We start from the raw sequence: 16,778 nt of genomic DNA, 5'->3' as shown, positions 1-16,778 counted from the left end.
TGACGACTTGTTTGATGAGGTCATCACTGTTGATCTCCAGAATCGGCTCATGGAGAAGGGAGCACTGGAAAAGGTAGGCGTCTTATTCTCAAGATCCGGCCCCCTTTACAAAAATAAAAAGCTGGCTGATGAGATCAAGTCTATTAGGAAACAACTTGATGCCATCAAATTTGATATGGATGGCTTGAACTTGAGGTTCCTTCCTGCTCAAGAGCTACCACTGTCAATGGAGAAAAGGCAAACATCTGCTTTTGTGAAAACAGAAGATATCGTTGGTAGGCAAAATGACAGAAAAGTAATTATTGGGATGCTTTTTGATCCCAAATATGATGGGGAAATGATTGCTGTGATCCCAATTGTGGGGTTTGGGGGTCTGGGAAAAACCACTCTTGCTCAATTGGTTTTTAATGATGAGGCTGTTAAGAAGCATTTTGATCTTACTACATGGGTCTGTGTACCTGACGTAGATAATCAAGACGCGGTGATGAGAAGAGTCTACCAGTCCTTCACTCATGATGACAATTCTGGTAGATGCTTAATAGATGATATCAAATCAGGCATCCTACACTCAATAAACAATAAGAAGTATCTTCTTGTGTTAGATGACATATGGGATGAAAGCCGAGATACATGGTTGGATCTTTTAAGGTTGCTTGAATGTGGTCAAAGTGGGAGTAAGGTAATTGTAACTACACGCTCTTTTATGGTTGCAAAAGCTGTTGGCACGACAAAACCGTACAAATTAGGACTTCTAACCAAAGAGGAGTCCTGGGATCTTTTCAGAAGATCTGCATTCAAACCAGAACAAGAGGAGAGAAATCCTAATTTGACTCAGATCGGAAAGGAGATTGTTGACAGTTGTGGAAGTGTACCCCTTGCTATCAGAATTGTTGGAAGCCTTCTCTACTGCAAAGATACAGAGAAAGAGTGGGAACTCATTAGAAATGCTCGACTCTCAAAGGCAAAGTTGAATGAAGACGATGGAATCATGTCTGTTTTGAAGCTAAGTTATGATTACTTACCACCGGCATTAAAGCAGTGCTTTGCTTACTCTTCATTGGTCCCAAAGAACTATAGGTACAGTAAGGCTGATTTGGTTCATTTGTGGATGGCACAAGGATATTTTGAGCCATCAAATAACGGAGACGACATCGGGGATCAGTACTTTTTAGAATTGTTAGGGAGGAATTTATTTCAAGACCCTGAAGAAGATGGCCAAGGGAACATCCAAACATTCAAAATGCACGACTTAGTGCATGGCTTGGCTCGTCTTGTTGCTGGTGATGAGATAGTGGATTTGAATGAGCCATTAATCCAAATCAAAGAAGAACATACACATGTATGGTTAGATTTGCCAGTTGCCTTTGATTATGGAGATGTATTTGAAGCTCCACCAACATTGCTCAAGGCTAGGAATATGCGGTCATTAATATTTCCGTATAACAGTGCTTTTTGTGATATAGATGCATCATCTGTCGAAAGGGTGGTTTTGAAATGCAAATCTTTACGTGCCTTGAACTTGAGTAGCTGGGAAATCAAAGTGATCCCAGATTCTATCGGGGGGTTGATACATCTACGATACCTTAATCTTGCATCGAATACTGCTTTAGAATATCTTCCTGATGCCATAACAAGATTACAGAACCTGCAAACACTGAACCTGAAGGGTTGCTTACAGCTTAAAGAGTTGCCAAGAGAATTTTCTAAATTAACCAAACTCAGGCACTTGGCAATTTCTAAGACCCGTTTGACTGATATACCCTCTGGATTTGTCAACATGACATCTTTGCAAGAGTTAGATTGGTTTCCAGTTGGGAAAACCAGTGGTATAGACGCTTTGCCAGTCTCGAATCTTGTTGGAAATCTTAAAATCGAATTTAAGGTGTGGCACAGTAATGCTGTTTTGGAAGCAGAAAGGGCAAATTTGAACAACAGTCTTCAATTGGTTTCTCTCAAGTTAGATTTTTTTTATTACATGTCTCCCAAAATAGGCGAAGAAGAAGAAGAAGAAGCAGCTTTCAGGGAAATGGATCAAGTGTTAATGCGCTTGCGACTTCCGCCAAATCTTAGATATTTCACAGTTGAGAACTATGATGGAATCGAGGTGCCACGTAGATGGTTAGATGGTCTAGTTAAGCTCATTTCCATTAAGATTACGCGGTGCCATAATTGCAGAGTTCTTCCTCACTTGAGTCGGCTTCCTTGTCTCAAATACATTTATCTTGACCTCACCGTCTGTATGCCTTGATGAGGATGACATCAACGAATACTTCCCATCTTTAGAAGGCATGGAGTTGACTTTGTTAACAGAATTAAAGGGGTGGACAAGACCAAGAAATAGAGCTGGCAAAATCTGACACGACACGACACGATAACACGACACGAATCGGACACGAAAAAAGCGGGTTAATGTCAAGGTTTACGACCCGTTTAATTTAACGGGTCAACACGACACGACACGTTTACTTAAATGGGTCGGGTAAGAGTTGAAATTCTCAACACGAAACTGACACGACTTAAATCGATTAAGAAAAATCAACCAATCCCATAATTTAATGTATTCGGTTACAAATCTTATAATAAAGTCAACTTTATCGAACAAACACGACAACACGAACCGGACACAAAAAAAATTATGACACGATTAGTTGAACGGGTCAACACGACACGTTTATTAAATGGGTCGGGTTAGTGTTGAGACTTTTCCAACCCATTTATATTCGACACGAACACGACCCGACACGTTTGCCGGCTCTACCAAGAAAGGATAATGTTGGTAATGGTGAATTGGTGATGGTGAGCGAAGGCAGTTGTTTTTCCCTCGCCTTCTGAAATTGGAAGTAAATAGATGCCCAAAGTTGTTGTCAATGCCTTTAGCACCAAAGCTGGAGTCACTGAAAGCTTGTGCATTCAATAGGGAGCTTTTTGAATCAAACCAGGAACATGCATCATCATCATCATCATCATCATCAACAACTCTTTTCACACCGGAAAATACTCCGATTCACGACGGAGTAGTTTCTCTGTTAATCAGTAGCGAGTTGCGTAATCTACACACATTAGAAATATCCTATTGCGAGTAGACCTGGTTATTGGATAGGGTAGTCCAATGGATATAGGGTTAGGGTCAAGTTAATAGGGCTTTTATTGGACAGAGCTCTTATTGGACAGGGCCTTTATTGGATAGGGTCATTATAGGGTCAAACTTATACTACAATTATTTTGAAAATTAAAATAGTAATGATACAAAAAATTACGTGTATAGCTTCGTATTTACTTGTACTTGCACATGGCTCTTTTGTTTTTCATTTTTCATTGCTCGTTTATTGACCGCCCACTAATGACCCGCTAATGACCCGCGACCCGCTTTTAACCCGCCCATTATCGACCCGCTAAAAATGACCCTTTCAATACCCGACCCTCTTTTGACCCGCACCGACCCTGACCCGCCCCGCCCGATAACCAGGTCTAATTGCGAGCAACTCAAGAGTTTGATGTTTGAATCTCCAAATTCCATTCGACATCTCATAATTCGGCATCTCCAAATCTTCGCATTCGATAATTTCACGAAGAAGAAGATCCCTGATCAAGGAATTGGTTGCCTAACCAGGCTTGAGATACTTGTAATAGAGTTTCTCCCCACCTTGACACAACTCCCAGAAGCGATTGGCAAGCTCACCCTGCTCCGTGAGCTTTGGATTGGTAACTGCCCAAAATTGACTTCACTTCCACAATCATTAGTAAATCTTACCTCACTACAACACCTTGGTATTTCTAGCTGTCCAGTTCTTATATATAGATACAACAAGCCTGATGGCAGAGATTACCACCTTATCCAACATATCCCCAATGTTCAATTGTGAGTTTTTTTTGTATTTATATCTAATTTTTACATTATTTATTTCTGTTCCACTTTTGTTTTTTTGTTGGGTGATGGGTAAATGTCGTAAGTTGAGACAACATTTAGTTGTTATAATATTACATGTCGGAGTTTAATTGGTATATATAGGTGTCACGTAAGCTATGCGTCATCAGAATACTTTTAACTATGAATGATATTTTTTACTATGAAAATACGTAAATAAAATAGTCTATATAAAAAAAAAAAAAACAAATTATAATATTAAGATTTTTTTACCTGTTTCTGAAACATGTATAATAGGTTATACTCCCTCCGTCCCTTAATACTTGTACCGCTTTCCTTTTCGGGTCGTCCCTTAATACTTGCACCGCTTCTATAAATGGAAATCTTTACCAATATTATATTATTTCTTATACTTACCTACTACCCCACCTACACCCCTATTCCCTACAAAAATATCATTTAAAAATCAACACCTCTCACTCACCACTCCCCACCCCTTACACATTTCCCACTAACTATATTAAAAAAAATACCCCACTATCCACAAACACCAATTAAATTAATAAGTCAATTCAAATGTCTTAAACTCCGCACCGGTCAAACCGGTGCGAGTATTAAGGGACGGAGGGAGTATAAGTTAACATTTTAGTTTCCAATTTAAATTATGACATATAAGTTTGTCAAGTCATCATTGGTCGCATGTTGCGACCTCTATCATTTTCTTTTTTTTTTTGTGTATTGTGTGGGGGAGTGGGGGGATCCCTCAAATCCATTGCCAGAAAGATCATAACATTCATCTTCTTTATTCTTTGGTTTTGGGTTCATATGTAATTTCGGATTAGGGGCTGTTTAACAATGGGGATTAACATTTTGGGGCCAATTCATAGTGCATTGTAAATTGTAGCATGGGATTTGCAGGTGGTGAGATTTATCTTAGAACTCGCATTTAGAATTCAAATTATAGCATGGGAAGATCGATGTTATTTCACTTTATTTTTCGCTTTTGTAATGTTCCAGAATTGTATTAAAAAAAATATTAATGTAATTATTGATTCCCATTACTTTTTGTGATATCCAGCTATAAACAATTTCCGCCAATGGGGAGGCAGAGTTCCTGATTACCCAGAAAATTTTGAGACTCCTGAAGTAGAAGTTACAACTGGTAACTGGTAAGCCTCTTTTCTTGATCATTCCTTTGAACTTTTTGTAATAATCAAAACACCCTTATTTATTTATCCCCAAAATAGCAAAATTCTCCCATGAAAAACAAAAATGTTCATCAAATCATCACAGTGATGAATGAAATAGTTAAGGCTCAATGTTGCACTTCAAATTATGCAGGGCCACTTGGTCAGGGTATAACCCAAACCAACATAAAACGTTTTTATGGAAAACAATTTTCCCCTTTTCAATCATTTTACGCTGTTTGGTTGGGTAAATGATGGAAAACAATTTTCCATGACTCCTCAAATGTGGAAAACCCTTTTCCATTTGAAAGGGAGGGAACCACTTTTCCTTCTTTCCTCTTTACCTCCCTCTCCTTTCTTCCCCTCAATCTTCACCATCTTCTCCCATTTTCCTTTTAAGGTACCAAACAAAGGAAAACTAGTTTGGAGTTGTGTTTTCCTTTGAAAAATATTTTCCATGGAAAATCATTTTACATTGAAAATGTTTTACGCTTTACCAAACGGAGCCTTAGAGGTGATCAAAATTCGGGCCACGCCAGACTAGCTTTAACACAAAAATTCATGTTCAAACCCATAAATTTGTTGCGGGCTTATTATCATAGAGAGTTACCAAGAAATATTGCTTACCGGTTAATTCAAAATGCTTACCTGAAAACAGAGCAAAAAGTATGGCAAGAATGAGGGAGAAGAACATAGGGGCGGGACCCATATTTAATGAGTTTTACCGGTTCCATTAGGTTCTGAAATTTCTAAGACTGTTTAAAGAAGAAGGGTAAGTAAATAGTTAGAATTAATCTAAAATAATTGTTAACTAGTTTTTGATCCCGGGCGATGTCCCGGATCATTACATGAAAAATATATTTATGCTATTAGATATAAAAAAAGGTGAATAAATGCTTCTATTATTTTATTTTCTTTACTATTTTGTCATTTATTGTATTTCTTATGGAAAGAAATAAAACAAATATGATATAGCTTGGTGGATAATTCTTTATTGTTTGAAACTTGAAATCAAGGGTTCGAGTCTTATTATAAACAATATTTATATTTTTTATTGTAGGTAAAGCATGAAGTTAGACCAAAAGAGGGAAGAGGGAGAGCGCCACATGACAGATGAACTTGATTTTAATCGCCTTTTAATATATAGTATAGATTAGGTTTAATATTAGACGACCATGCATAGTTAGTATTAATAATGTTAATTTTTCTAAATCCAACCCGCATTCAAGCTCTAATGGAAACAATATTGCTTAATAAATATTACTCAAATGTACATATGGGTATTAATAATGCTAATTTTTCTAAATTCAACCCACATTCAAGCTCTAATACAAACAATATTGCTTAATACGGAGTAAATATTACTCAAATGTACATATGGGTATTAATAATGTTAATTTTTTCTAAATTCGACCCACATTCAAGCTCTAATACAACAATATTGCTTAATAAATATTATTCAAATGTACATATGGGTATTAATAATGTTAATTTTTTTCTAAATTCGACCCACATTCAAGCTCTAATACAAACAATATTGCTTAATAAATATTACTCAAATGTACATATGGGTATTAATAAAATGTTAATTTTTTTCTAAATTCGACCCACATTCAGCTCTAATACAAACAATATTGATTAATAAATATTACTCAAATGTACGTATGGGTATTAATAATGTTAATTTTTTCTAAATTCAACCCACAATCAAGCTCTAGTACAAACAATATTGCTTAATAAGTACTTTCTCTGTTTTTATTTAAATGACACAATTATTTAGTCACGTTGTCAATGCACGATTTCAAACATTAAAACCTTCAATTTTGGATAAGAATTTTTTTTAAAAAGTTAATATTTAAAAAAATTTATTAGTTAAGTATAAACCACAAAAACAAGTCAAAGGAGGTTGCGTGAATAGTGTCCAAAACTCTATTGTGTCATATAGATAAGAACTAGTATAGTACCCGTGCGATGCACGGTTTATGATTTGCATATTAAATTTACATATTTAAACTATTACTATAGACAAATCAAAATAGAGCTTATAGATAATATTCTTATTAAAACTAATGATGGATAGACCGGTTACTGTCCCATTACATGTCTTATTTATTTAACAAATTAAAAACCTTAATTTCTTCCCCTTTCATAATCCAGGCCAAACATAAATTTATTTTCATCCGCTCTAGCTTTACTTCAATAGTGTCACCCACTTAATATTCCCCTGTCATCTACATCATTGACCGATCATTTAACACCTCCCCCTACCGTATACTTTTTTCAGCTAGAGATAACTTCGAAGCGGGGTGGGGTTTGTCCCTCAACACCTATACCTGCCTAAAATTTTCATCCTCGTGCCCGTCCCCGTCCTAAACTCCGCCTCATAGACGGAAAATAAAATTAACTCCGCTTCATCACCCGTCCGTGTATCCATACCCACCTCAAACCAAGCTTTAAACGCCTGGAACCGACATTATTTTTTGATAAGAGGGTTTTTAATTTTAAAACTCTAAGAATATTTGAAATTTTGGTTGTCCGGTTACATTATATTTTGTAAACATATAGCTTATAGATATTTTCCTAATTATTTAATGATGGATAAATTTGTTATTGCCCCCATTCAGTGTCTTATTTATCAAAAATAAAATAAAATAAGGGTACATAAACAAAATTATTTTCTTCCCCATGCGTCAAACCTAGCCCTAGATGGCTCGACACTTACGTTATTTTTGGTAAGAGAGTTTTGAATTTTAAAAACCTATTCTAGAGTGTTTGACAATTTGATTGTCTAATTACATTATACTTTGGACACATATAGCTTATAGATATTCTCCTTATTAAAACGAACTAATGATGGATAAGTTTGTTAGTGCCCCATTCGATGTCTTATTTATTAAAAAAATAAAACACAAATAAGGGTACATAGAAAAAATTATTTTCATCCCCACTCATCACATTTGTCAAACCTAAACCTATACGGCTGGACCCGACATTATTTTTTGGTAAGAGAATTTTGAATTTTAAAGCCCTGTTCACAATTTGGTTATCTGATTACACTATACTTGGGACGCATATAACTTAGGATTAATTGACCAGAATAATCCCAACTTTAGGTGGTTTGCTTTTAATAATCCCAACTATAAGTTTTTTTTAATAATCCGAACTTTTACACCTATTGACTTTTAACGGGCCTAGCAGGTAAGTTACTTACTGTAGCAGGTAATGTATGGCGTGGCGCTGACATGGCAATAGAGAGTTAGTTTTTTTTTCTTTAAATGCATTTATCCCCCCTTATTTATTTTCCTTAATAAATCTCCTTATAACCCTTGTTTCTCATTTCGTCATTTTCTTTGATTCTCCACCCAAAATTTTAAATGTTTTCAAAAACCTCATATTTTAATGTGACATTTAATAGCTGAACGAAGTAAACCTCATATGTTAGATCCACCGGGTCATTTTCGGGTTCAAGGGGGTGTATTCCTTTGGGTTTTTTTTTTAAAGGATACAGAGTTCAATTTATTTAAATGGGTTACTACCAGTAACTTACTAGTAGTAACAAGGTTGATGACCTTTGATTTCAGTTATTTGAAAGGGATACAACCATAGCAGAAATGGTGGTTACCAAATGAAGCACGATGAAGATGATGTAGTATGATTTAAGTTTATTTACCTGCCAAATTAAACAAATAACACAAAGTAAAAACAAAAATGTCAAAATGAACCTCCTTTTACAATCAAAAAATTGTCAAATTACAATCTAAGGTTAAACATACGAGCATGGAAGGTGTTTGATTTTTGTTTTTATTTTATTTTACAGCAGATGAAAAACAAAAAGGGTTTAACTTTGGGTACGTGAATGGATATTGAATGAATGACGTGTACCAAATTTTTTAGAGAGAAACTAAAAGCCCAAGTCCAAGTTTGCCAGTGTTTACCATTTTAACAGGTTACCGGTTTTTGGGATTGTTAAAAGTCATTAGGGGTAAAAGTTTGGATTATTAAAAAAAAACCATAGTTGGGATTAATAAAAGTGAAACGTTCAAAGTTGGGATTTTTCCAGTCAATTATTCCTATAACTTATAGATATTCTCCTAATTAAAATCAATTATGGATAAATTTGTTATTGCCTCATTCAATGTCTTATTTATTAAAAAAATAAAAACAAATAAGTGTACAGAAACAATATTATTTTCATCTATGTTCTTCATATGTGTCAATCATAGTGTTATTCTCATCCACCCTTCGCTTCGATAGTCATACATACTTAATCATTTTATTATTTACATCATTACCCGATCATTTAACCCCTACTCCAATATTTACTTTATTCAGCTAGTCATGACCTTGGAACTGGTCGGGGTCTCCACACCGTACTCGTCTAAAATTTTCATCCTTATTCCATCCTCGATCTATTACCCACCGACCCGTATATCCACACTCGCCTCTAAGCTACTCCTGGATTCAACAATTGTTTTTTGGCAAGAGAATTTTGAATTTAAACTTCTACTATATATATAGTCTTCTACAATTCCAGTGTCTTATTTGAATAGTTGAGTAAATAAACAACATATTATATTATGTACTTTCTCAGTCCGAATTTAATCGTTGCAATAGTCTTTTTACGGAGTCTTATACGATAAGTTATTGTAAGCTTATATATTATAATTTAGTAGAAAAGTAGGTATGATGGGAGATAATGAGAATTTTTTTAATAGAATCAAGTATAGGAGATGCAAGTTAGAGAGAAACATAGCTCCACATCAATTTTCGTTATCCGCGAAATTGCACGGAAAGATTTTTCATTAAATTACAATGTAAAATAAAGGCAAATATACCCCAACAAATGATTAAAGACAAAGAAACTAATAATATAAAATTAATCTATTAAACTTTGGGAAAAAAATTTATTTAAAAGATTAAGAAGCTATTAAATAAAAGGATAAGTAGAAATTATAATCCGAGACAGAAAAGATACAAAGTTATTAAGCAATTTTTTTTAAATAAGCATGTTTTAAACAACCTTGATAAATACTACGGAGTACTTCGAATGTTAAAGAAAAGGTTAATATTCGTTATACATATGCGTAGTCTATTTAAGACACATATTTTAAATAAAAATTGATAATACATACAGTTAGTCATTAGTAAATTTAAGTTCAATATTTTAATATATGCTAAGAGATTTTAAAATATTTTTAGTAAAACGATATTTTAGACAACCTTGTTAAAATATTTTTATTTTTCTTTTGAACAAATTATTGTCATGTTGTAAATATTGTGATATTGAAGTAGATTCTTAGTATAAGTTTTTTAGTCAATGATCTCTATGTATACACAGTATATTTCAACATGTTATTTTAGTAATGTATTTAGATGAATAAATTTATTGCCATAAGTAAATAAGTATTTCTTAGTGTAATTGATTTATTACCATAAGTAATTAAAAGGTTTAAATAAAAATATACAAAACATTACTCCATGTATTTTTTTATATATATTTATAGGAAAGGCGAATCAATAAGTGACATTTGTCATCACTACATTGATTTCCTCTCTTTTATATTATATAGATATAGATAGATTTCTATGGTATATATGGCTGTTATAAAACGTATAAATTTCAAATACTTATCATGATATATGCGATGTATGTTTGAATTAGATTATGTGTAGAATTTGATTATGTATACATATATATAGGAAATCCTCTATATAAGTTAGTAAAAATATTAATAAATCTTTTAATTCTTTATGTATTTTTCCATATTAATTTTTGTTACCATAAAATACAGTAAATCGAATATATATTACGTGATATTATTATGTTATAAAATATTTGTTGCTTAATTTTATTTTTTTAACTTTATTTTTATTTTAAATATTAAAAGAGAGGTGAATCAATGAGTGACAAATGCCATCACCACATTGATTTCCTCTCTTTTAGTATATTATATAGATTTTAATAGGGTCTAAATAAGGCTATATTAGTTTGTAATACTATACTATATTGGTTTGTAAGACTATAATACACTTCGGATATAGAATAGTAATATATAGGGATTAGTGTCCAAAACTCTATTATGTCATATAGATAAGAATGGAGGAAGTATTACTCAAATGTACGTACTGAAGTAGGCCGTATAGGCCCTATTTTGAACTTTTCAACCAGGACCTCCCCGGCATGATATAACACGGGCCTTAGTGGGCCAGGCCCGATTAGGCCCGCAACATGTAGGCTCAGCCCGAAGCCCAGCCCAAACCACGGCCATCTTTATGTTTAGTGCTTCGTATTATTTTTTTTTATATAAACACTTCGTATTACTTGTCTATATTGATATTGAGTTTAAACAATTAAATTTTACCACTAAGACATTAGCTATATCATGTTATAACTGCAAAAAAAAAAAAAAAAAAAAAAAAAAAACACAAATTCTTATTTTATTTATAATGGGTGTACAATAAATATTGTACACCGGAGTAAAAGTTGACTCAAAATGCTTAAAAGTTACATTATCTATTTTTTAATGATAAATTTTTTAATTTGAATAAAAGTTATTTCTTCAAAACCACTAATAATGTAAATTGATCATTTAACCCTTTAAAATATTTATCTATCAACTTTTTAATTTTATAATATAAAAGTTACAGAAAAATGGGTTAAAGTTACAAAAAACTGCATAAAAGTTATTTTGGTGTACAATAAATTTATTGTACACCTTATGCACGCAAAACCTTTTGAAGAAAATATAAGTAAATATTTATATTATTACACATAACAACCTGGGCATCGCACGGACCTAAGACCTAATTTATTATTACTAAAAAGTGCTAGTGCGTGGTGCAGTGTTAGCCTGCTTTTGGGCTTCATTACGTGCATGGGCCTCCTGCTTACGAAGCTCGGCATCATCTTTACGTAACTCTTTCTTTTGGATAGCCATCTCCTTGTCAACTTCGTCATGGCTTTTCATCTTATCTACCTTCTCCCCCACCGCCGCCGCCGCCTTTTCTGTCCCAGATCTAGCTGATGCTGCGGCGTCGGCAGCCTTCTCCTTCACCGTCTCCATTCTATTTCTCTCTCTCTTTTTCTTCTTTCTTTGTGCTTAATTTTAAAATATTGTATATATCATTACTCTTTTTGCAAGATACATACTCAAAAATCAAAATCAGCATTTTTATTTTATACTAACAACTAATTAAACAAATTACAAGGATTTGTAGAGTCGTGACACGTGGTTGGAATTTGTCACGTGTTACTTTTATAAGATATTACACGTTTAATTAAGGATGGCTTTGTTGACATTTGTAATTGCATGGTGTAGGTAGAGCAACATCAGGGGTCTTATCTTATGATTTTTGCATATGTCAGGTCAGCTTTCCGCTAATATTTAATTAACTAAATTTTGTTAAGATTTTTACAGACTCATCCAAATTTAGCTCTTCACCCCTCAAACTCATTTAAAACATCTCAAATAATATAACATCTTTAATTTTTTTATTTTATTTTACTCACACATTGAGTCTTAAGTTGAGTCTTAGTTTTTCAAGACTCCATTTAAGACTTTATTAAGACTATCTCACTTCAATGCTACAAATTGTTATATGTAATCTTAAGACTAGCTGAGTCATATGACATGTCAGCAAAATTCAAATCTTAAGACTTAGCGTTGATGTTGCTCTTAGCTTAGAATCTTAGATGCTTAGCTATGTGTGGAATTTATATGGATCATATCATTCAGACGTGTAATTGATAAGGATACATAAATTAAATAAAGAACACAGAGATTTAACGTGCACTAACAAATACAATGTGTTAGGTACTTCTACAGGCAAAGAGGAAGAAAGTTTTATTTGATAGAGTACAGATTACAGAATACTACTCGGTTATGACCTAGAGAGTTTATATACTCCCTCCGTCCCGGAATACTAGCTTGACCTGTTTTCCTTATCGGGCCGTCCCTTAATACTTGACCTGTTTCTAAAAATGGAAATATTCTAACAATATTATATTATTTCTCACTCCACCTCTATTAACCCACCTACCCCTTACTCCATACAAAAAATAATTAAAAATTCAACTCCTACTCTCCCTCAACCCCACCTCTTCACCCACCTTCCACTAACTACATTAAAATAATACCCCACTATCAACTACTACCTATTAAATTAAATAAGTCAATTCAAGTTCCTTAAACTCTGTGCCGGTCAAACCGGGTCGAGTATTCCGGGACGGAGGGAGTAGTGTTCTTTAGACAGATGCGGAAAAGTCCGGAAAATAGGCCCAAAACAAATAACCCTAGTCCGGAATAACAGATACGATAAAATCTCGTGTTGGGGCGTTGCAGTAAGGGGATTGACCGATCCAATGTATTATTCTAACAGATAAGCTTGAAAGTAACTAATGATAAGCACGAATTGAATATGTTGGTTACATATTCTGTAAATTTATTCCCAACAATATATTTTTCGAAAATGATAAGTATGAATAATTTGTTACCTTTAAGCCATGTCACAATGATGACATGACATGATTATGTGTTAAAATTTAAATTAAAAATTAAAATATTTAAGTTACACTTTCTCCGTTTATTTTTACTTGCAATGTTCCTCACTTTCACGCATACCAATGCACACCTTTGATCAATGTTTATCTTTAAGTAAAAACTTATAAAAATTAATATTTTGAAAATACACATTAAAAATAATCTAATAAAATCTCACATGACTATGTGAATAGTGTAAAAATCACAAACGTTGCGAGTATTAAAAATCGGAGGAAGTATAACTTAATATACATGTTTCAAAAAATAGTAGGAAAATCTTCATACTTCATAATTTGCTTTCTTCTCTGTATCGACTATCTTATATTTTCATAGTAAAAATATTGCATTGATAATCTAAAACTTTCGATAATCGCAGTTAGTTGCATTAGAGTTGATTATAGGGAAGTTTTAGCAGGACAAAGGTCACTCTAAAGAAACAATACTTCGTACTTAAAGAGTCATCTGTTAAAAACTATAATGTAGAAAAATCTAGAAACATGTAATAAAATATCTAGACTATCCTAACAAATATCTAAAAATAGAAAAACCTAGAACTACCTACAAATGGAAGAAAGTAAAATAGTCTAGAGTAGAATAGTCTAGAGTAGTGTGGTGGTCGAAACCACAAAAAATGTGTCACTATAAATATTTAGCAAATCATGGAAATTGTGTATCCAATAATACAAGAATAATTTCCCACAAAATTCAACCTTGTAACTCTTCTTCCCTACTCTACGATCATCAAAATCACTCAATCAATTAACCTCAAACAATTCGCACCAAAAAAAAAAAATTAACCTCAAACAACAAAAGCCCACTACACTTTCCTAAATATTTCCAACATCATCTTTATTATTCACTATCATCTTTAAATTAGTTGATAAATTGTACAAAAGTATAATAAAATACAATACTTGGTAGTATATATATAATAGGGAATGAACCAATAATCCAAAGTAGTGATGTTTGGAACTAGCCCCGATCCTGACATTTTGGAGGCCCTAGGAAAAATATTAGATTAGGGCCCATACTGCTGTGATGGATGCATCGGGGGCATAAGTCCATACAAACAATGAACCTGAATTTGCAAACCAAAAGACGGAAAATATCAAAACAAAAAATATGAAACATGCACTCAAATAATCTGCCATTTTCAAACAAACAAGATAGGGAGAGGACTGAAAAGAGAATTAACCTAATAGTTATTACTATACTGCTGTGATGGATGCATTGGGTGCACAAATCCGTACCCACGATCAGACTGAATATTTAAAAACCAAAAGACAGAAAATATCAAAACAAAAAATCTGAAACATATACGCAAATAATAAAATAGGCAGAGGGCTGAAAAGAAAACTAACCTGATAGTTATATGTAGGGATGGGCATGGGTCCAGGACCCGGTTAGACCCGGCCCATTTTTAAGGGTCTGAGTCTAATTATTTGAGACCCAATGGATCTGGGGGGATCTGGATCCTTGTGTTTAAAACCGGATCTGGGTCTGGGTCGAATATTCTTAGACCCAGACCGGGTCCAGATCCGGCCCATGTGCCCGGTCAATTATTAGAAATTAGAAATAGGTTAATTAGATACATTCATACATTAGTATTTTGGCACTAATTTGCGAATTGTGATATTTTATGTATCGAATGTGAATATGAGATAGTAAATGGCGGTTAAATTAATGGCGCGAAGAAAGTTTATAAGACAAAATTTTTAAAAATAAAAATATAACACTAGACCCATTTTGACCCGATACCCATTAGACCCATCGGATCTGGGTATGGGTCTGAATTTTTCAGACACAATGGATCTGGGGCGGATCTGGGTCCGCCTAAAAAATATGGGTCTGGGTCTCACCAGACCCGGCCCATGCCCATCCCTAGTTATATGGGGGGCCGTTCTGCTGTGATGTATCAGCACCTAGGAGAAAGATGATTTACTTGATAACTAACCTCATAGTTATATGGGAAACCATTTGACACATTTGAGCTCTAACAAGAAAAGAAAAAAAAGAAACCATCTCATGAAATTACGAAGTTTATATTGTCTTTGCCAAAAAAAAAAAAGCACAATATTGCATAGTTGTATATCTTATAAGAAGTGAAGTTCTCCATTCATTATCCAAATTTCCACGAGAATCTAAGTTACATAAAAATACGCCAAAGATAAAATTTTGCACACAAACGAAGTGCCAGTGATTATTACTATGCGAAATACGGAGTAAAAAAAACAGAGCAGCTCTATCTTATTTCAATTTTAAAACATGAATTGGGACCTTTCTTAATTGATTCCTTTGCATTGGAATTTGTTATTTGCCTTAATTATCAGCAGTTAATGCAAGGAAGATTTCGGGAAAGCTTAGAAGATGAACCAAATTAGTGGATTTGTCGTGGAAAAAGACATGACATTAATGATGTTAATTAATTTTCCTCCCATTAATTAAAATCTACTTGAATTATTTTTGGGCCCCTATATGCCACGGGCCCTAGGCCATTGCACCCACGGCCTACCCTCAGGGTCGGCCTTGTTTCAACAGAAGATAGCAAAGTTTCTTTTACAAGTGAATCCCATTCTTCAACCTAATGAGCCATTAAACAAAATTATAGACAATTGCGAGGAGCTAAGAATAAACAACATTCATGTAACACCCTTGGGGGAATATCGAATGATCTGACATTAGTAGCATAGAATCTTCACAACAATCAACATTGACAACATAAACTCTCCAATCGGGCACCGAACTCTAGAGATATAGGTTCTTTTAACACCTGCGCCTGCAAGTTCAAGTGTTCAACTACAAAAGTCAATAATGTGCAAATTAAGAATAATAGACGAATTTGGAAAAAAGATGATAGTTTATCAATCTAAGCGATCACTTCAGAAACTGAATCAAACCACCATGGTCCCGCCAAAGACTTAAGATACAGAGCCAGATCCCGTTTGCAGAAAGGGAGAAATATGTTATTCCCACCTAGGCATTGTTTATTACGGAGTAATTTATATTCTGCTATAACAAGTTTGGAAAAGAACCACTAAAGCAAAACAATATCAATTATAAACCTTGAACCATATATATGTTTTCCTTCTCTCCCCTTTCTTGTGTCTCTCTCTTTACACCTCCACTCCTCCCTTCTCGTTCTAAATGATTAAAATTTTGTAAGTAGCCCTTCATATTTTTTTAGGA

Source organism: Spinacia oleracea, chromosome 4 (genome assembly GCF_020520425.1).
Source record: "Spinacia oleracea cultivar Varoflay chromosome 4, BTI_SOV_V1, whole genome shotgun sequence".
NCBI classification, from domain to species: domain Eukaryota; kingdom Viridiplantae; phylum Streptophyta; class Magnoliopsida; order Caryophyllales; family Amaranthaceae; genus Spinacia; species Spinacia oleracea.
The sequence above is the reverse complement of the archived record's forward strand: the minus strand, read 5'-3'. Positions refer to the sequence as shown.